The following is a 21,434-nucleotide window of genomic DNA, read 5'->3' on the forward strand; positions in this document are numbered from 1 at the left end:
TGGGAACTTGTTCACCTCTAAAAGACCATGAATATTTGAATAGTTGGCTTGGTTATGAAATGTTCATGCCAATGATGAATTTCTCGGAAAACGAGATCTACATGACTTTACGCTCCTTCGATACATCCAAAAGAGCAGGTCCAGACGATATTCTGCCTTCGCTGTTGAACACTTTGATAAACAACATGTTTTATCACCTGATCAGCACGGTTTTGTAAAAAAAAAAACTATCAACTTTAAGTAACCTGACGTGTTATGCTTCAACGTTGATAAATAAAAGAGAGAAAGGACAACAGGTTGATGCTCTTCACATCGATTTCACAAAAGCGTTCGATAGAGTTCCACATGAACTGTTAGTAGAGAAATTGGAAAAGATGGGTCTTCCTAGTTGGCTCACAAAATGGATAAAATCGTACTCAGTGAATAGAACAGCTTACGTTAAAATAGGCACCGTTGTGTCCGAAACTTTTCAGATATCCTCAGGTGTGCCACGAGGAAGTCATCTTGGCCCCTTGTTGTTTGTTCTTTTTATAAACGACTTATGCTCTCTAATACACTCATCGGAACTGCTATACCCTGACGACCAGAAAATTTTCAGAACGATAACATGTCCGTTAGACTGTTATGTACTGCAAAACGATATCGACACTCTGTTGAAATGGTGCAACACAAACTGGATGCAAGTAAATGCAGGGAAATGCAATACTGCATCATTTACCAATCTTATTCGATTATAGAATGGATCAAACTACGCTTCAACGGAAGAGCGAGATAAAGGATTTACGAGTCGTTTTTGACTGTAAGCTGAAGTTTACAACGCACATTGGAACAATCACAGCAAAGGCAAGTAGCGAACGCTACTCTAGGATTTATACGTCGTAATACGAAAGATTTAACGGATATCTATTTTCGAGAACGCTGTTCAATTCTCTTGTCCGGACCGCGTTAGGATACTGTGTTCAAGTCTGGGCCCCTAACCATGACGTCCATGTTAACCGCATCGAGCGAGTTCAGAAAAGTTTTTACGAACGCTACGTTGGAACGATCCTGTCAACTTATCGTCATACGAGCAGCGGTGCAGGCTTATTGGACTGCCGACACTCGCTAAAAGAAGAATTCTTCTACAACGTTTGTTTATTTATGATCTTCTGATGAGCAACATAGATAGCAGGGAGTTGCTCGAAAAATAACAGATCAGTGCGCGCCGTCTAGAATTACTATTTCCTAAGACACCCTCTTAATAACCTTCTGGAAAATTCTTGTCGGCATTTTAATATCTTTAACCACCTTTTCGACTTTAAGCTAAGCAAGTGTTCATTTAGATTAAGGATTGGTTTAGATAAAGTATTAGTTAATAAGTACACATCTGTGCGACATAGTCGGAGGTGAAATAATAAATAAACTTTGACAAGCTGCCATATCTCTCTCGGTTGATTTTTTTTCATGAAACTTTCACACAACTTATTTCAACTATCCAACAAACGTTCTACAAAATTTGTAGTGTTTACAATGACTGGAAACAAAAATACAGCTATTCCCGTAAAAAAGGGAAATTTGGAATTGCTTCACTAAATTAACTGTATCTTCGACAACTTCCATTGATAAATCTTGAAATTTGGTTCAAGAATGTTGAAGGGTGTTTGAATGGAAAACATCGAGAGAGAAATCGCAGCAGTATTAAAAAAATTGAGCATATCTTTTTCGATTGTGCTGCTTTGATTCTTCACAAATTAACTTTTTATAATTTAGCCATCGGCTTTGGCATAGTGGCTAGAGTTCAAGTCATCTACGCCAAAGTTTATGATATCGAATCCCGGTCATGGCATACATAGTACACTTTCTGTGGTCTGGTGATTTTAGCATTTGTAAGATGCTAGCCATCATAACTTCGAGAGATGTGCGCTTAGAGTTAACGAACGAAGAGCTCTTCAAAGAAACATGAAGTTTCGCTGAGATCATATGTGGGTGTGTATTCGTTTCGTGTAAAAAACTTGCAGAAAATAAGAGAAAATCGACTTCAAAGCCATGGTTGAGCATTTTGAGAAGATGGACTGAAAATAACGAACCGCTATTAATTCCAGTATTATAAGAGGATTTCAGGGATCAGTTCCACTTTTCGGTTCTTTTTATGGACACAAATGAAACTCGTTAGCAGCAGTAAATCAACTTATATAATTTCTAAAATACAAGCTTGATAAAGTTAAAAAAAAGATTGATCATGTACACAATATCTCTTAACAAATGATTGTTTGGTTGTTTACGGTTTTGCGAGAAAAGTCAAAATATCAAAGGTGACCATAATTCATTTTCATATGTCGAACCAATAGGTGGTAGGCAATGTCCCCTACAGATGACAGTGTAATGATTCTTGCGAAGATTTGAGATGATTTTCTTAAGAGCGTCCTGTCTGTTTTTCTGTAGTTTTTTTGTCAATTTATAAATTCTGTAATGGATTTTTTTTTTGCTGAACAGCTTTGTAAAAGACCGTAACTTCATATCTTATTAGAAAAAAAAACGGTTAAAGAAAATTTAAAGCATAAAGTGTCTTATTCTTGTGAAAAATTTCAATGAAGTGTTTTGAGTTAAAAACAACCATTCATAGAATAAACGATAATTTAAGGGGGGAGTAGATTTTTTTTTATTTTTTTATTTTCTTATTGTAAAACATTTCAAGAATGTTGTGTCAAATTTTCAAGTCAATCGAAGCAAAACTGTAGAAATTATAGGCCTTTATCTTCTCTTATTTAATACTGCAAGAGAGAGAGAGAGCAGAAACTTCAAACGCGTTTTTCTCGGAAGCACATTTTTAAAGTCAGTGGACATCGTCATTTGAAAACTACTTCACCGATTCTTTTCAAATTTGGAACATATTTTCTGCAAATAAAATACCAAACCCCAACGATTTTTTTTTACTTTGGGAAGATTTTACAGATAAAAAATGGCGGATTTTTTCGTGAAAAATCGTTGTTTTTATTTCAAACAGCCACAAAAATTTCTTAAAATTTTTTTTAAGTTAAATAAAATCGTTGGGGTTCAGAAAAACATCTATTAAAAATATTTTGCTCTGATTTTTTGACTTCAGATGATTCTGTGCTGAGATACAGTGTCCACCGCAAATCCTGTTTTCTAAAAGGCATCCTCGATAGTTCTCCGTCACCAGCTCATCTTTCAATATTTTTCTACGAAAAAATTACTAAATGTTCTTTTAACAATGCTTTATATAATGAAAAAACTTGAATACATTTGTTTGAACGATAGCTCTAAAAAAATTCGTGAAAATTGTGTTTTTTTTACCCGTTAGACCCTGCTCCCCCCTTAAGAGGAAAACCAATACTTTTATCTTTATTTCAAAATATTGATCAGTTTATGGGAAATTGTAAAATATTTTCATCTAACATAAAATTTCTGTGATAATTTAATAATATGTGTATTGTTAATTCAAGCATATATTAGATTCCATGAACATTCATAGAATGTGATACAATTTGCAGAAAACTGTTGTAAAATTTTAATACAGAGAATCACTTGCTGAGCTATTGACATGATTCAAGATCTTATGGTGAAAAAAGTCACATACCGTCAAACGGAGAATCATGCAACATTTGTATACCACAGCACTGATAAAATTTTTAATTTTATTTAACGTAATCGAGTTATCCTCTAATGAATACAAAATGATGATGACAATTTTTTTACAGCTAGTATTTTAAAGTCATTCATAATTTAAAAAATCCATCAATAAATGTACAAATTTTTACATCAACACATTACATTTTTACTTTACCAAGTATGGCGGATTGGCTTAATGATATCACCCAAAAACTTTTTACTGGATTAATTATCCTATTCCAACACTGTTGGTGTAATAATATTTTTCAAACATTCATAATTTTTTTTAAAATAAATATTTTTATAATTCAGTTACCTGTCTGGGGTAAAATGCTACAAAATGCAAATCAAAGAGACACCTTGTAAATCTCGTTTCCGTATGCTCGAATATGATTGTTTTGCATCACGCATTTGTCAACATAAATATTTTATTCATTAAACATTTATTTTTATGGTCTCAGCTAGTAGAATTTTTGTAGCATTTTTTTACCCCTAAATGTATGTAATATATTTATGTTCAGAATAAATGAAAAAAATAGTTTCAACGGAATCAGAAATTACTGCCATTGGCGTTTTTATGCGTGATAGCTTTTATGGCAACAACAATTTACCAAAAACTATACATTTACATATGTTTTCAACAGATTTTTCATCAAATTCAAAGTTTGTTGAAAGTTACCCTTTTTCTAAATATTGTGAAAATCGCATGTTTTTTTTTTTTTTAATTAAGCAAAAACAACTGAAGAAATCAATAACTTTTCTGACTAGGTCAATTTGATGTCCTACTTATCTTAAAACTTTTGATGCATAAAGGGTATGATTGATTATCTGTGGACGTGAGTTTTTTAGAAGCCTTCGAAGTTGGAAAGTGTTGCATTTTGCCCCGTTTGACGGCACAATACGAGAAGATAAGTTGTTTTCAGTCAAATTATGTTAATTGAACAATTTTAGTAAGTTTCAGATCTAAAAATGTTAAAAACATATATTTTGCAAGGTTTTTTGAGAATTTGACAGCAGCGTGACTGCAGCGAACCCAGAATCCAGAGGCCTTCAGTGGCGAAAGCTGGGCAGGCATGTTGCGAGAATGCCGGTCGACTGTCCTGCGAATTAGGTGTTCGCTACGAATCCGATAGGAACAAGACGAGCAGAGGCACAACGAGCGAGGTGGTTAGACCAAATGAAGTGTGATTTGGGATGTTCAAGACCGCCATGGATCGAGTGAATTTTAGGAATTCGGTTCATCAAGTTTTATCGTGAAACGGAAAGCTATAAACTTAATAATAAATAATGAAAATAATAAAGAAAAAGATTCTGATCCAACGATTGATCATGAATCGAATTACATATGGTTGTTGAAAATTTTCCTCTATGCTTTATTGTCATTCAGTGTTCAATTTTTCTGCAAACAAACGATCATCCAAATTCAATAAGCCTCTGAGAAAAAAATTCGCACAATGGTTTTTTTTTTGCTTCCAAAGCTAAGCTATTTACCGAACAATTGGGGAAGTAGCCATAGTGAAAAAAAAACAACAAAAAATCTATCCATCGGGAAACGCACAGGTACCGTTAGAATTTTTCTAAACTCTTATTTATTGTATGATGAGCTTGCGGGGGGAATGATCTACGATACGTGTAGATCCGAACGATAAAAGTGCCCCGGCACATACATCATGCACTTCCGGTTTTTACAGTTAATAGACCAGTTCATGCTCTTTCTCCATCTCCCCCCTCTGTTGGACGGCCTAAATGAAGCAAATGAAACCTGCCCGGGTGAAAAAGGGGACATTATCTGGATTGTAACCTATTTTATCGGTAGCCTCATAGTGTGACTCTTCCCGCTTCGAGTTTCACTCGCATGTTTGTCGAACCACCGCCAGTCAGTTGCCGATGCCTAACATGCCAGCCAACATAATTGGTTTATTAAAAGTGACCATGCCAGTGCACTTGCATGCGTTGAATTCTTTCTTGCCTATACAAAAATGCGCTGCTGGATCGAATGCGTGCGTAGTCGTCGCCTGGGGGCACCAATTTGTATAGGCTACAACTTAAAATGATTGTAAACAATTTTTATTCGATAAAAATCTCTTCGCTTCGATAATAACAAACTACACCGATTCCCCGACCGGAAAAGGGCATCTTTCCGAAAGGTATCCATTTATCGACGGATAAGCCTGTTACTAAAGCGAACACGCGAAAATGTTGGAAGATGCTTTTCAAACATTTATCATCTCCAGCCTAGATCATCATGTAACTTTCTGACGTGTTTGTCGCCCAGAGGAATGGGTCCCATCAATAATAAGTATTGAAGCCTAATTATAGAGTAACACTGGAATATAAAATTCTTGGTTTCCTCTAGTAAGATAGTTAAAGCTTCTACATTAGATGCATCTAGATTACTGCCAATGCCAACCTTAGACCTTTTAAACACTATCCTCATATGTGAACTTATGACCAATTAAGCTCTTATTATTAAGAATTAAAGCATTGATGCGACCAGAGTGATCGGATTTGCAAGCTTTTTACGGGTTTTTTTTTAGACGGGGTTTATTAAAATCGGCACAAAACCAAAGACAATAATTAATTTTTCTTAATTATAGCGCTGAATATTTCAAAATATCTTGATCTAATAATTCATTTGAATGAAAACTGATGGCTAGGAGTTATCAAATGCCACAGCTAAGAGAAGTTTATAAAACATGAGAAAATTGAAAATACGACCGAAAAATTATTAATTTGGAATCCTCGGAAATTCTTGGTCCATGTGTTTTCGATCTAAAAAATGATTGGCAGTTAGGTCTAAGAGCTATAACCATTCTTTATTGATTTTTTGAGAGAAAAAAAATCCTAAGTTAGATAGTATAAACCCCGTTGAAAGGTTTGGTTGGGAAACAACGACATCAATTTTAATAGGTACCTATTTACTTTTCAACAAGTTCAAGTCAAGTCATCAAGTTATCTCAGTTTCTTCTGTTGTACAATTTTAACAAAAGTTATATAAAAATGTAGCTATGAGTCAGTCTTCATATGTTTCAAAATTTAGGAAAAAAATGGTTGAGGTGTGTAAAAACTACAAGCGTAAAAGTACTGAAAGTCAGTTCTTTGGCCCCTGTGGTTATGCAACTGTTTACATGTTGCAATTGTTTTAATGTTCTAGACGGTAAAATATAAGTTATCTTCAATTTTTGTCGTAGCTTAAAACTTTCATTACCGTCAACTGGGGCAACATGCAACAGTTTTCAACTTCAATGGCTTCTAAAATCTCAATGCTTACAGATAATCATACCTCTTGTACATCAAAAGTTTTAAGGTTGATGGGACACCAAACTGACGTAGTCAGAAAAATTATTGGTTTTACCAGTTATTTTTAAATTTACAAAAACATGCGATTTTCACTCTACTAACAAAAAGGGGTAAGTTGCAACAAACTCTGGAATTAACAAAAAATCAAATGAAAACGTTTGAAAATTTAAAGTTTTTGATACATTTGTGATATCATAACGCATAATGCACCAATTGCAGTAATTTTTGGTTTTGTTCGAATTAAATTTTACATTTTTTCTGTCAAAAATGTTTTTAAGAAAAAAGTGTTATTTTGTTGCATACATTTAGGGGTAAAAAATACCTCAAAATGTTCTATTATCTTAAATCATGTAAATAAATCTTAGGATGAATGAAATTTTAATGTTAACCAACGCATAATGCAAAACAACCATATCCATTAATATGGAAACGCGATTTGTGAGATTTAGTTCTGATTGGCATTTTGTTGCATGTTGCCCCAGACAGCTAACTGGATTATATAAATATTTATTTAAAAAAATTCGGTGATTGTCCGAAAAATATTTAAACACCAACAGTGTTATTATAGTATAATGGAAGCAATATAAAGTTTGTAGGTGATATCATTAAGCCAATCCGCCATACTAGGTAAAGTTTTTTACGGCATCTAAAAATGTAAAAATTTGTACATTCATTGCTCGATTTTTTAAATTTTTTATGAGAATCAAAAACTTTAAAAAACTCTTTCAAGATGTTAAAAACTATTTCATCATCAATTTTTTATCATTCAATGATAACTTTATTACAGTATATTGAAATAAAAATTGAATGAGTGTTGTGGTATACAAATGTTGCATCTAACCCTGCTTTTGCATGTTGCCCCGTTTGACGGTATGCTCACAAAGGGGGGGTAGGTTAAGATGAATAAATTAAATTGATCAAAACAGAAACATCTGATGAACGAAAAACATTACAATGATTAATGGAAAAGATGGAAAATTATTTAAATTGGCCCAATATTTGTATACAGAATAAAACTTTATATAATATAATTGCCGTTTAACGTAGATGACTTGGACAGTAAATCTGAAAATTATCCTTATTTTTTTCAAATCACAGTTATTTGAATATAATAAAGAAATTCGTATATGTTTCAACAAATTTGAAAATGTTGGAAATAAACGTTGTTTCGATGTACTCACATCGATAAAATATAACTACGTGTGTTAATCATTTGCTGATCATCGATCCGTGGCGGATAACAAAACAAATTCAGTGTGAGATCATTATATTGAGCCGCCATTCTCGGAGGTCAACACAACTTGCGATTTATGACGATGACGATGAATGATGCGCACCCCACAAATATCATCATTAGAGGTGATCACACATCATAAAAGCAAGCAAAACAAGAAACATTCAAATTGAATCTATTTATAGAATTTTCGTAACTCTGGCTTTAGCAGGTGATAATCAGGCTACAATGTTTTTCCAAAAAGTTCCAACAATTTTAGTGTTTTAAGCTGTGTAGTGAATAAGGAATGCATGAGTAAATCAATATTGTGTCATAGAAAGTTACCCTAATAAATGTTAAAAGAAAAACATGAGCATTTGAATCAGTGTTTCGAACATGGATTTAGGTTACGCAGTTGAAATCAACTATACAGGATTGAGCGAGAATATTCATGTAAATTGAGAAATAATTATGAAGACGGTAAGGAAGAAAAGAGAGCATTCTAAAAAAGAGAAAAATGACACCACGTTTGAAAGCAGCTTGGCTAAGCTGGTCATTCTAGTGTTGACGCTTGCTTTGGACGTTTGTTCCTTAACAGGTGTCCTGATCATCAGTGATAAGAGACAGAACAGACGCGGAACACGACAATGGCGCAGTCGGTTAAGAACCGCTTGGTAAGTTATTGGATGAAAGGAAAATTGGTCGAATTGAGAATGATGAAGAACTGAAGAAAAGTGTTTTGAAGTATAATATTTACAGTTGAAACCAATAATAGAGCGAGATTACTCTATGTTGTCTGGAATTTAAAAAGGTGGAAGCAGAGCGAGAGACTCTGGCAGTTGGCAAAAAAATGGCAGAGCGAGAGAACTCTGAGCCAGTGACAGACAGATAATGAAAGCAGAGCGAGAGTACTCTGAGTAAGCGAGTGGACATGCTGCTTGAGAATCCAAGAGCGAGAGCCTCTTCGAAAAGCATTCAGCATGTAGGTGTAAATAAAAAAAATCTTTCTTCAGTTCTTCAATACATTCAAATTCTCTTGAAACACTGATCTCGGTTTAAATCCTGAGAGAGTGTTATTTTAGAAACGGTATTTATCTTCGGTTTGAATCCTGAAGATTTTTTGGAGAAGAATGGAAAAATTGTGTTTTTTTTCTGAGAGATTTCTTGAAAGCACAGGAAAGCGCGAACTGTTATGTAACAAAAATGTTTGCTATAACATTAGATAAAAACATTCAAATGTCTGGATCAAAGTTATTACGAAACGCATGAATCGAGGCTTTGTGCTTGTCGTATCGAGAGATGAGAATCAAAGAGCGAGAGCGTTTTGGAAAAGGATTAAATAAAATGATATTGTCTCGGTTTAAAGCCTGAGATAGTATTGAGCAAAAAAACGCTTTTATCGTCTGGTTGAAGCCTGAAAAACAAAGGAAAAAAAAATGACTGGCAGAAGAGGGAGAGAATTATGTTTATCGACAAGAAACATAATAAAAATTGGAAATGGTGGAAATTCTTGTCACAAAAATGTTGATTATACGAAGGAATAGAAAACTTAAATATTCATGAAAATGTTTTCTAAGAATTACCTTCAAAAGTCGATACTTGAGGTATCTGGTTTTGTATAAGAGTTTGCTGGCTATCTGGTCGAGTGAAAATGGCAAGAAATCTGTTTCGTTTGCTTGATATTGGTAAAAGAAATCTTGAAGAAGTTAAACTTAAGTGGAAGAAATTGAAATAATTTGTGAAGTATTTGACTGAAGATGGAATTTGAAGTACAATGTTCATGTTTCATATTGAACTAATAATACAAAAAAAAAAATTAAGAACTTTGTAAAATCGAAGGTTCGGATAGCAGGCAGCTTTGAATTTTCGGCAACTTATAACTTCGCCATCAAAATGGTATGTAAATTTTTAGAAACCATGTGATCACATTGATAAGGTCACAATGAATGATAGGTAAATTTTGATGAGCAAAATTGAAATAATGTTTCGCTTTGAACTTGCCTGTACATTCCACATGCCTTTTTCTATATGCCAGAGTGAGAAAATGTTACAGTGAGAGTGAAGAGAGTGTATTATGATTTCAAGTCACTCTATGTTTTGTAAAATTTACTAGGTACAACATTTGTTGAAGGATAGCTATCACTTGAAATAATACAAAAAAAATACAGCGATCGTAGTAAATAGCAAAAATTTGGGTGACCACCGTCTTAATTAAACAAAAGCTAGATACTAGCAGAAAAGCTAGCAGGATTAAAATTTTCTCAGACTTTTCTGAAAGATGAATTGAGTCGACGAAAAAGATAAATAGCATATCAATGTCACATAAAAGTCAGCTGAACTGGAAGTTTCATTACGTGTGTTGAATGAAAAATAATTGTCTTATGAATATTTTATAAGATATTGAATTGTTTATAATATAAGAAACACACTATTATTAATTTATTACTGTTCTATTAGAATAATGGTGTTAAACTATAGGACCAGAGAGTAAAAGATATTTTTTCAAATAAGACCTTTCTATTTTTTATGTTAAGAAATAGCAAAATCATAATAGAGAAGTATAAAAAAAACCAATGAATGAAACTTCATGCAGAATAAAGAAGGGGAGTAATGTAGTGAATAAGGAATGCATGAGTAAATCAATATTGTGTCATAGAAAGTTACCCTAATAAATGTTAAAAGAAAAACATGAGCATTTGAATCAGTGTTTCGAACATGGATTTAGGTTACGCAGTTGAAATCAACTATACAGGATTGAGCGAGAATATTCATGTAAATTGAGAAATAATTATGAAGACGGTAAGGAAGAAAAGAGAGCATTCTAAAAAAGAGAAAAATGACACCACGTTTGAAAGCAGCTTGGCTAAGCTGGTCATTCTAGTGTTGACGCTTGCTTTGGACGTTTGTTCCTTAACAGGTGTCCTGATCATCAGTGATAAGAGACAGAACAGACGCGGAACACGACAAGCTGGTTCTCCTTGGTCGCTCAGGATTTATTTCATTATTCTTGTATTTCTTATCAAGTTTAAAAAGAGGTTGAACGAAAGTCTAACTCCAGTTGAATCCAGGGTTTGCCAGTATAATTTTCAAAATAAAGAAAACATTTTTGAATATTTTGAAAAGACATATACAGACTGAATAAATGACATGGACAACTAAAGATTAACATTTAATACCCAGTACCGAGATGGGAATCCAACCCATGCCCTCAGTGTACCAGCGATTACCGTCTTACCACGCTAATCACTCGACCACCAAGACGTACAAACTACCATGTTTTAAAAATGATTTTCTCGAATTCAACGTTAAGTGACCAAAATACATTCGCTGGACGAGAAACTGATATATGATCGTGAAATAACCTATAAAAAATAATTATTATTTTACAGTCAATTGTTAAAATATCAAGTACTATAGGTATATGTACACAATTTTCGTCGGAAAAAATTTGATTGATTGAATAGCCAAAATTTAGCAAAATTCTGTAAAATTTATGACATATCACCAAAAGGCGCATCATGCAACAGAAGGGTTAGATGCAACACTTGTACACCACAACACTTATTCAATTTTTTTTTAATATAATATAATCAACTTATCATTTAATGATAACAAAATGATCATGACATAATTTCTCACATTATTGTTAGATAGTTTATTTTAAGTTTACAAATTTTAACATTTTTCGATGTCGTAAAAAACTTTATCCAGTATTACGGGTTTGATTGATGATCAGTGCTGCATATTTTCTTAAAGCACAAATGATACTGACTGTGATTTTCTATCAGTGTAAAAAGCTTTAACTGAAATGAACGGAATAGAAAAGTCAACAAATATAAAAGCTTCTGATCGGCTCGGTCATCCTCGTGCCTACAGAAAGCTGTGTGAGTGTGTCTTTCAGTCAGTAGAAAGCTCGTTCGTAAACCCGAACTAACTTGTTTCACTCGAAAGCTATGAAAGCATCTTTCGATTAGGCCTCTCTGTCACTCACTGTATTTGATCAGTGACTGCAGCTTAAGCATTCAATCAGTGTCAGCGAAAGTTGCTGATAATTTCAGCAAGCATTTGTTTTGCCATTTTTGCAAATTGTGAATTGGGGTTCGAAAAGAAAACGCGAAGTGAAAATCGCTAAGACTATACGATTATTTAATGGGGGGACAGGAGGATGGATGAATATGAATTTCTTGAGGATTTATGGTAATTATTAATTATCATGTTTCCAACATATTTATCACATTTTGTCATAAATTGTCATTTTTTCACCACATTTGTCAAGTTTTTTGATATTTTTGTCATAAGTTTACTTCATTTGTCATATTTTTGCCATGATTTTGTCATTTTTGTCATATTTTTGTTAAAATATTGTCATATTTTTATCATATTTGTTATATTTTCGACAGTGTTGTGTTAGTAAATATTTTTTCATTGTAATTTAAATTTCAGTCATATTTGTCAGCTTTTTTTGTCATTATTTGGTCATACTTCTACCACATTTGTCTTGTTTTGTAATTTTATTGCCAACTTTTTGTCATATTTGTATCACAATTTTGTTATAGTTTTGTTCCAAGCGCTCCCTCGCCAGCGTTCGTCTCGCCAACCCGAACACTCATTTCTAAACCTTCCCACCTTTATAGACCATTTGTAAAAGACGTATTTTTTATCACAATCCTTCAAAAATAGCGATCTCCGCAGTAATTATGAAATTGCCGCATGTCTAGCGAGTCGAACAATCTTTGTCACCATTCAACTAAACTTAATGATAATAGAATGGAGCTTTTTTCACTTTCAGCAATGTTCGCTTGAAACTGAAAATGAAGATTGGATAGCCTCATGAACCTGCAAAGAGCCTGAATGTATACTGACCACCGATGTTGCCGTTTGGTGAATGAGTGTGCAGAGTGCTTTCGGGATTGAGCTTTCTGTTCATTCTCGTATGAATCTAGTTGGAATTGAACTGACCGATACACTGCAATAAAGTCAGCTGATAATTTCTCACTGACACTGAAAATTTGCAGCACTGTTGATGATATTTCATACAAACTTTATATTGCTTTAATTATTCTATACCAACACTGTTGTTGTAAAAATATTTTTCGACAATCGACGAATATTTTTTTATAAATATTTTTATAATTCAGTTATTAGTCTGGCCTAAAATGCATCAAAATGCATATCAAAGATTCACCATTTGAATTTCGTTTCCATATGCTAAAACATGATTGTTTTGCGTCACGTGTTTGTTAATTTCAAAATTTCACATAATAAAACATTAATTTTTATGATTTCAGCAAGTTACATTTTTTGTAGTATCTTTTACCCCTAAATGTATGCAGTATCCTTTAGCTTTATCTTTAGAAACATTTTTGTCAGAAAAAATGTAAAATTTGATTCGAACCAAACCGAAAATTACTGCAATTGGTGCTTCATTCGTAATGACATTACAAATATATGAAAAATCATAAACTTTCAAATTTCCATTAAAAACAAAATTTGTTGCAACTTACCCCCTTTTCTAAGTAGGGTAAAAATCGCATGTTTTGTTTAAAAATAACTGGTAGTTTTTCTGACTTCGTCAATTTGATGTCCCATCAATCTTAAAACTGTTTGTGAATAAGCGCTATGATTATCTGTAGACATTAAGCTTTTAGAAGCCGTTGAAGTGGAAAAGTGCATGATACCCCGGTTGACGGTAATTTAAAATGTTCCTAAGACTTAATCAATCAGAGCTCGGCGTGGCTTTATAAATACATAGTTCTTACCCCTACTCCTACATTTAAGCCAAAGTAATGAACTGGTAATTCTGCTCTTTGCTCCTTTTTGGTCATTCCAATCAAAATAGTTATTATCGATCGTTCATATTCAGATTTAGCAAACACATTTCAAAAGATTGAAAGCTACCTTTAATTAAAAAAAATCAATCAAATCCCGAACAATTTGTGCTGTTCCTAAGGTTGTCCATTAGTTTGTTTTTTTTTTTTAATCGTTGCACATCCGATAAGTCTTCGAATGCCTCAGTCACCATATGAACAAGGTAGCTGATATTTGGTACTTTAGCATAATTTGAGTACTGGCTTCTGTCCGTCAGGTGAGATTTTATCCAATTCAAAATAATACCTCAAATCCCCATTCTTGATGAAGCGTCCAATTTACTCTTTATTTCATTAATGCCAGCTACTGTCACTTTGACTCCATAACTTTTTACTCTGATAATATTTTATGATCAAATTTTCTGCGTAAGATAGATCAACTATCACACTTAATATATTACAAAATTTGAGCTTTCTTAAAATTGTGTGACCAGCGATACAATACATCTACGAAAATCGGAGTTTTTGGACTTTTACCATTCAAACTGCAATATCTCAGAAACTACGCTACGCTTTTAATTGAATTTTTGCGGAGTGATTGTTGAAATATAAAGTTAACATGTCTGAAGTTTTTGAAAAGTTCTAGCGATGTGATCAATAGTTACGTGATGTACTATAATTCAGGCATGAACCTTAAAATGCGATTTCTATAGAATTTTGGACGATTCATGAGAACAATATCTTTTCCATCCACAAATCAGTCAAATAATGTCGGACAGAAGCAGTAAAGAAAAGAAAAATTTAGTAAATGATCCATTTGTGTTTTGAAATCAGAATCTCACAAAATTGTTTTAGGTTTTTGATTGAAACAACATTACTGGTTGTTCAACATAAAATATGATTTTCCTATGGAAACATTCGTCCAAAATTCTATAGAAATCGCATTTTAAGGTTCATGCCTGAAATATTGAATATTGATATCATCGATAGAACTTTTAAAAACTTCAGACATGTTAACTTTATATTTCAACAATCACTCTGCCAAATTTCAATAAAAAAAACGTAGCGTAGTTTCTGCGATATTGCAGTTTGAATGGTAAAAGTCCAAAAACTCCGATTTTTGTCGATTTACTCTATCTCTGGCCACACAATCTTAAGACAGCTCAAATTTCGTGATATGATAGTGTTATAGTTGATCTATCTTACGCAGAAAATTTGATAAAAAAATATTATCAGAGAAAAAAAAATATGGAGGTTCTAAGTCCAAAGGACAGAGCGCGAGCTTCCAATTTCTATACAATTATGAACGGTACTGTACGTCGAAAGCTTTCTATTCTCTTTATTTGTCAAATCAAACAAAAACAAACAAATTGTGTTGTAATTTCGTTTGTTTATGCCTCCAAACGAAATTTTTTGAGCATGTTTTGCAAAAATAATTACGAAAAGTTTTTTTGGTGCCTGAAATACGATTTAAAATCTGTCAATGAGTTTTGATGAAATTTTTTAAGTTTTTTCCTAATTTTTGTCAAGTAATTTCTGGCTTTTGACAAAATTTGCCCGGATATTGCCTGAATTGATGGTGGTCAATTTTAAAACCAAATGCCCTGATTTTGCCAAGTTTGCCGATCACGAGCTGAAAATATTCTGGCAACCTACTATAAACGGTATAAGTAACAAAGTGATTGGTTCAAAATTCGGATAAATACCATAAGAGACTCCTCAGTAACAAAAATGAACCAGAAAAATATGTTATTATAATTCATCCAGTAAGTTTCTCCTTTTTTTGTGACCAATGTAAAAAAATGCAGTGCACTTTACACCATAAATATTTTTTTTGTATTCCACTCACATTTATATTGATTTATTTTTCATCCAATGCATGATGACCTACATCAGGGATATTCACTATTTAAACAATATTTCGAAATTACTAACTGAAATGCCAACTCGTGTCAAATTCGGTAAACGTTTCAACGTCCTCCAAAAGCCACCATTTTTCTCTCTTTTGTTATAGACAGCTCGTATAAACATTGTTCTCTTTTAAATACAAGAATAAATTTTATTATATTTCTTGACTATGAACAATGTTTTGGGTTATTTTTTAGAAAAAAATGCGCTTTTCTAGCATTAATAACATTAAATAACCCGTGTGCACTTTTTTCGTGAACAGTCCTTAGATGGAGCTCTTAGTTGAAAGTTCAATGTTTTTTTGTGAATTCTTTATTTGATAAAGTTCAATGCTTAATTAACACGACGCTTATTCGCAAACTCACAAACAATCTTTGCAATTCGTAGTTAACTTCTTTTTTAGCCAACATATTTAAACGCATAATTTATAGCTAGTGTGCTCAGCAATGTACCATAATGTTCAAACTCCAAAACGAAGCAAGGTAAACTTCATTATGATGCGTACCCTCAAAGATTGTTTATGAAATTTAATTTAATTCTTTTGTTCACTCCAGCTCTCCCTCTTCCCTAGGTCCCTAGTTTCAACCGTAATGTTTTCGGCGAAGACTTGCAGCGCTGCATGTAGTCCAAGTCCATTTGCCAGCCAGGAGTAGCCATCCGTCGCTGGCCGCACGTGCTATAATTCATTTCTCACATGGCTGACCATTAAAAATAACCACTAGCAAGATAATTATAACAGTAGGAACTTTGGCGTGACCACTCAAGAGAGATGCGTTCTTCCTCCACTTCTACTGCACCACTTACTCTTGGCCATCGAGCAAACAACTCCAGCGCATCATCTTTCATAACACCTCAAACGACCACATTCAAACTGATTTACTGCCGACTTTCCTGGGGCTTCCAATTCTTCCAGCCAGCAGCACAGCGCTTGTATTCTCATTACAAGTACATTTCAATTCTTCCACCTTGCCAACCAGCCAACAACCGGTGGCCGTGTTCTGTTTCGCTCTGGTCGGTTTCACTTTAGAGAGATCATGTATAATGCATTATCAAATCGCACACATCCCCTCCCGCGCGCGCGATTCGCGTCATGTTCCTGTAGCCGGAGCCGGAACATCCATCCCCGAGGGTTAGCTTTGCCAGGCCGTGTCAGTAGACTGAACTGAACTCATTTGTACTATCTGAATGGTAGCGGAGCGGAAGAAGAAAGCGGCGCCCTTTGACGGAATTCGTACGGCTGCGCTGCTGACTCGTCCAAATGACGCGAGGTGAGGGCGTTATGGTGAAAGAACTCTCGCAGCATATGGTTCATCCGTACTGTACAGTAGGGTACAACTGCGTAGCATCTTGGGGTTTTAAAAAGCAATTGAAATATGTACTGCCGACTTTTTGACTTTGTAAGACTGGGAGGTGGGAGGAGTCTTTCAATACAGTGAATCTTCCACTTAGTCAAAAAATGTACAAAACTTTAAAAAAAAAATATAAAAATTTAGAAAGAGCTTTTCTATACGATACATCATCAAAGTTTATCAAAACTTGTTTGTCAATTCAAAAAATCATCTCATCATATCAAAACGCTTATGTTCTTCAGTAAAAAACGAAAATTCTTTAATATTTTTGATAATTTTTTATAGCAACCCCTTTACAAAAACGGTTAGCGCTATAAATATGTACTTCAAATAATCTCATCACATAAAAAACTCGAATATGTTCCAAATTAGATCTAAACCAAATGGTTTGAAAATAATCCGGGTCCGATCATATCTTACATCGAAATTGTGTTTTCCCAACAAAGGTACCGTCAACTGGGGCATCACGCAAAATTTTTTAACTTCAATGGCTTCTAAAATCTTAATGCCTACAGATAATCATTCCTCTTGTACATAAAAAGTTTTAAGCACAGTTTTGAGGTTGATGGAACACCAAATTGATGTAGTCAGAAAAAATATTGGTTTTACCAGTTTTTTTTTATTTTCAAAAACATGCGATTTTCACCCTACTAAGAAAAAGGGGTAAGTTGCAACAAACTCAGTTATTAACCCTCATCCGCATTAGGGTGTCATTTTGACACCATTGCAAGTTTGAAGGCTTGTAACTTTTTTCAGAAGCTTCAAAATACAAAAATTTCTTCGGGTACCCTAAATGAATTCAAAAGTTCTTCAATATTGCATCTTTACTATTTTTATGGACGAACCCTGGAAGCCTGGACAAAAAAACTCCCTTTTCCGACTTTTGGTGTCATTTTGACACCACAAAAGTAAAATCTATTTAAGTCATTTGAATTATTATGAACTTCATATAAAACTTATATCAATAGAAACCTTGTAATGTCAGTAAAATATGTTTAGAACATTATATACAGCTAAAGTGACAAGTTTCCTCGTTATTCAGCATGAAAGAAAAAAAATCCGAAAAAACATGCCCCACGAAAACTGCTGTAGTTCATATGTTCCACGTCCAAAAAAATATTTGCCTTTTGCATATGAAAGCTGAAGTTAATGCCTACATCATGAAGACAAGAAATATTTTTTAAAATTTTTTTTAATGAAATGGTCACAAAAAGTTCAAAAAAGTGGTCTAAAAAACCTACTTTTCATTCGATTGCTAGTAAATACTGTTTGAGCGATGGTAGAGTTTTAGAAAAAATATGACAACAATTTTTCTAAAAATTCTAACATTTTGCTGTCTTTAGATTTTTGATGCAACAAAAATTGAATTTACTGGAATTTTTCAAAGTTCACTACTTTGCGCAATTTTTTACTAATTGCAATTTCATCTGTTTTTGTGGTCCACCGTCAGGTTGTACCCGGATTTTCAGTGCTTTTACTTTGTTTGGACCAATCAAAAGTATATTCATTGGAAAGCTAATTTAATCTACATTCTAGTGAGGTGCAACAAATCCCGCTGTGAGATTTCACAAAAATATGAAAATTATAAACGTAAAATCATTCCTGAATTTCTAGAGCTAAAAGCACTGACCACACTGACTTGACTCTTAGAACAAAAATTCAACCATTTTCTGTCTAATTTTTTGTTGTCAGCTTTTGCAGGTTCGCAATACCGACGGCAGGTGGCGAACCTGAAAAATTTGACAAAAAATGCCCTGTAGGAAAATTGGTCCTGTTTAGCCCGATTTTATCGTAGAAATTGCGTGTTTTATTTTTAAAGTTGGGTGGCATTTCCTAACTGGGATAGCATTTCTTCAAATCGATCGATGCGCACTCTGGAATCGACATTGCGTACTGTTGGAAAAATGATTTTTTTTGTTTTTTTTTTTTGGAAAAATTATCCAGAAAACGAAATCGAGTGTCCAGTCAGTATGGTCAGTGCTAAAAGCACCGCGTCCAGCAAAAAGTGTTTGTTTGAACTCCGAGTAGGTACGGTGGGTGGTGATTCGGGCAGAGAGCGAAGCCGACAGACGAAGAAATGCACGACACGCATCGTTATTTCGTCTGTCGGCTTCGCTCTCTGCCCGAATCACCACCCACCGTACCTACTCGGAGTTCAAACAAACACTTTTTGCTGGACGCGGTGCTTTTAGCTCTAGAAATTCAGGAATGATTTTACGTTTATAATTTTCATATTTTTGTGAAATCTCACAGCGTGATTTGTTGCACCTCACTAGAATGTAGATTAAATTAGCTTTCCAATGAATATACTTTTGATTGGTCCAAACAAAGTAAAAGCACTGAAAATCCGGGTACAACCTGACGGTGGACCACAAAAACAGATGAAATTTCAATTTGTAAAAAAAATGCGCAATGTAGTGAACTTTGAAAAATTCCAGTAAATTCAATTTTTGTTGCATCAAAAATCTAAAGACAGCAAAATGTTAGAATTTTAATAAAGTTTGTTGTCATATTTCTAAAACTCTACCATCGCTCAAACAGTATTTACTAGCAATCGAATGCAAAGTAGGTTTTTTAGACCACTTTTTTGAACTTTTTGTGACCATTTCATTAAAAAAAAATTTAAAAATATTTCTTGTCTTCATGATGTAGGCATTAACTTCAGCTTTCATATGCATAAGGCAAATATTTTTTTGGACGTGTAATATATGAACTACAGAAGTTTTCATGAGGCATGTTTTTTCGGATTTTTTTTCTTTCATGCTGAATAACGAGAAAACTTGTAACTTTAGCTGTATATAATGTTCTAAACATATTTTACTGACATTACAAGGTTTCTTTTGATGTAAGTTTTGTTTAAATCGGTCTAACACGCCAAAAGTTATAACGATTTGAGCTTGTGGTGTCAAATTGACACCACAAGTGCTGATTTGGGTAATGAAATCTAATGCGGATGAGGGTTAATGAAAATTTTAATGAAAACGTTTAAAAATTTATAGTTTTTGATACATTTGTGATGCCATAACGCATAAAGCACCAATTGCAGTATTTTTTTTTGTTTTGCTCGAATTAAATTTTCCATTTTTCTATCAAAAAGGTTTTTAGGAAAAAGTGTAAATTTTCTGCATACATTTAGGGGTAAAAAAATACTACAAATATTCTATTAGCTTAAATCATGAAAATAAATCTTAGGATGGATGAAATTTGAACGTTAACAAACTCATAATGCAAAATAATCATATCCCAGCATATGCAAACGAGATTTATGAGGTTTAGTTCTGATTTTCATTTTGTTGCCTTTTACCCCAGACTTTTAAGTGAATTATAAAAATATTTATTTAAAAAAAAATGGTGATTGTCCAAAAATTATTTTTACTCCAACAGTGTTGTTATAGGATAATGAAAGCAATATAAAGTTTGTAGGTGATGCCATTAAGCCAACCCGTCAAACTGGGTAAAGTTTTTAACGGCATCGAAAAATTTAAAAATTTGTACATTTATCGCTCGATTTTTTAAATTTTTTATGAGAATCAGAAACTTTGAAAAACTCTTTCAGGATGTTAAAAACTATGTCAACATCAATTTGTTATCATTCAATGATAGCTGTATTACAGTATATTGAAATTAAAAATTGAATGAGTGTTGTGGTATACAAATGTTGCATCTAACCCTGCTTTCGCATGCGAACTATGCACCTGGATGATATGCAATCAGAGCAAAAGGAAAGAGGTTTTCAATATCTTCCGTGTAATCCAAGGTGGTCTTTCCCCCGACTACCTCGGATAAGCAGGGTTCTACTGTACGATAATTCATGCAAATGTAACAAACCTGTAAATCGATCTAATAAATCATTTAATTATGTCAAATTATGATTGTGTAGAAAGTTGTATAAAAATCACTTGAAAATTTATCGTAATATTAATCGTGATATCTAAAGCTTAGTTCTTTTAGATGGGATGGGACACTTTCTCTTGCTAATAGCTCGTTTACTAGTAATCGACAATTCAAAATTTTGACAGCATTTTGTTGGCTGTAAAAGGTACTACCCGACCTATTTTTTCAAATTTTAAAATTCACGCGTTTTGGAGATGCTCACGAAGCAAGAGAAAAAAAAATTTGTACAATTTCATTCAAAATCCATCATTATCAAGTTGATAGCTGACAAAACCGTTGAATATTCGAAAAATTACTGTGTGTGAGTGGTGGAAAAGTATGCAAATACTGTCAAAAATGTCCACAAAGTTCAAA

General features: G+C 33.5%; 1 protein-coding gene across 2 annotated transcripts in view; it reads right to left on the reverse strand.

Moving 5' to 3' along the window:
- LOC129755719 (uncharacterized) overlaps nucleotides 1–21,434 on the reverse strand; it is a 228,192-nt gene that overhangs the window by 174,951 nt on the left and 31,807 nt on the right. The gene's annotated exons all lie outside the window — the stretch shown is intronic.

This window comes from Uranotaenia lowii, chromosome 3, assembly GCF_029784155.1.
Source record: "Uranotaenia lowii strain MFRU-FL chromosome 3, ASM2978415v1, whole genome shotgun sequence".
NCBI classification, from domain to species: Eukaryota; Metazoa; Arthropoda; class Insecta; order Diptera; family Culicidae; genus Uranotaenia; species Uranotaenia lowii.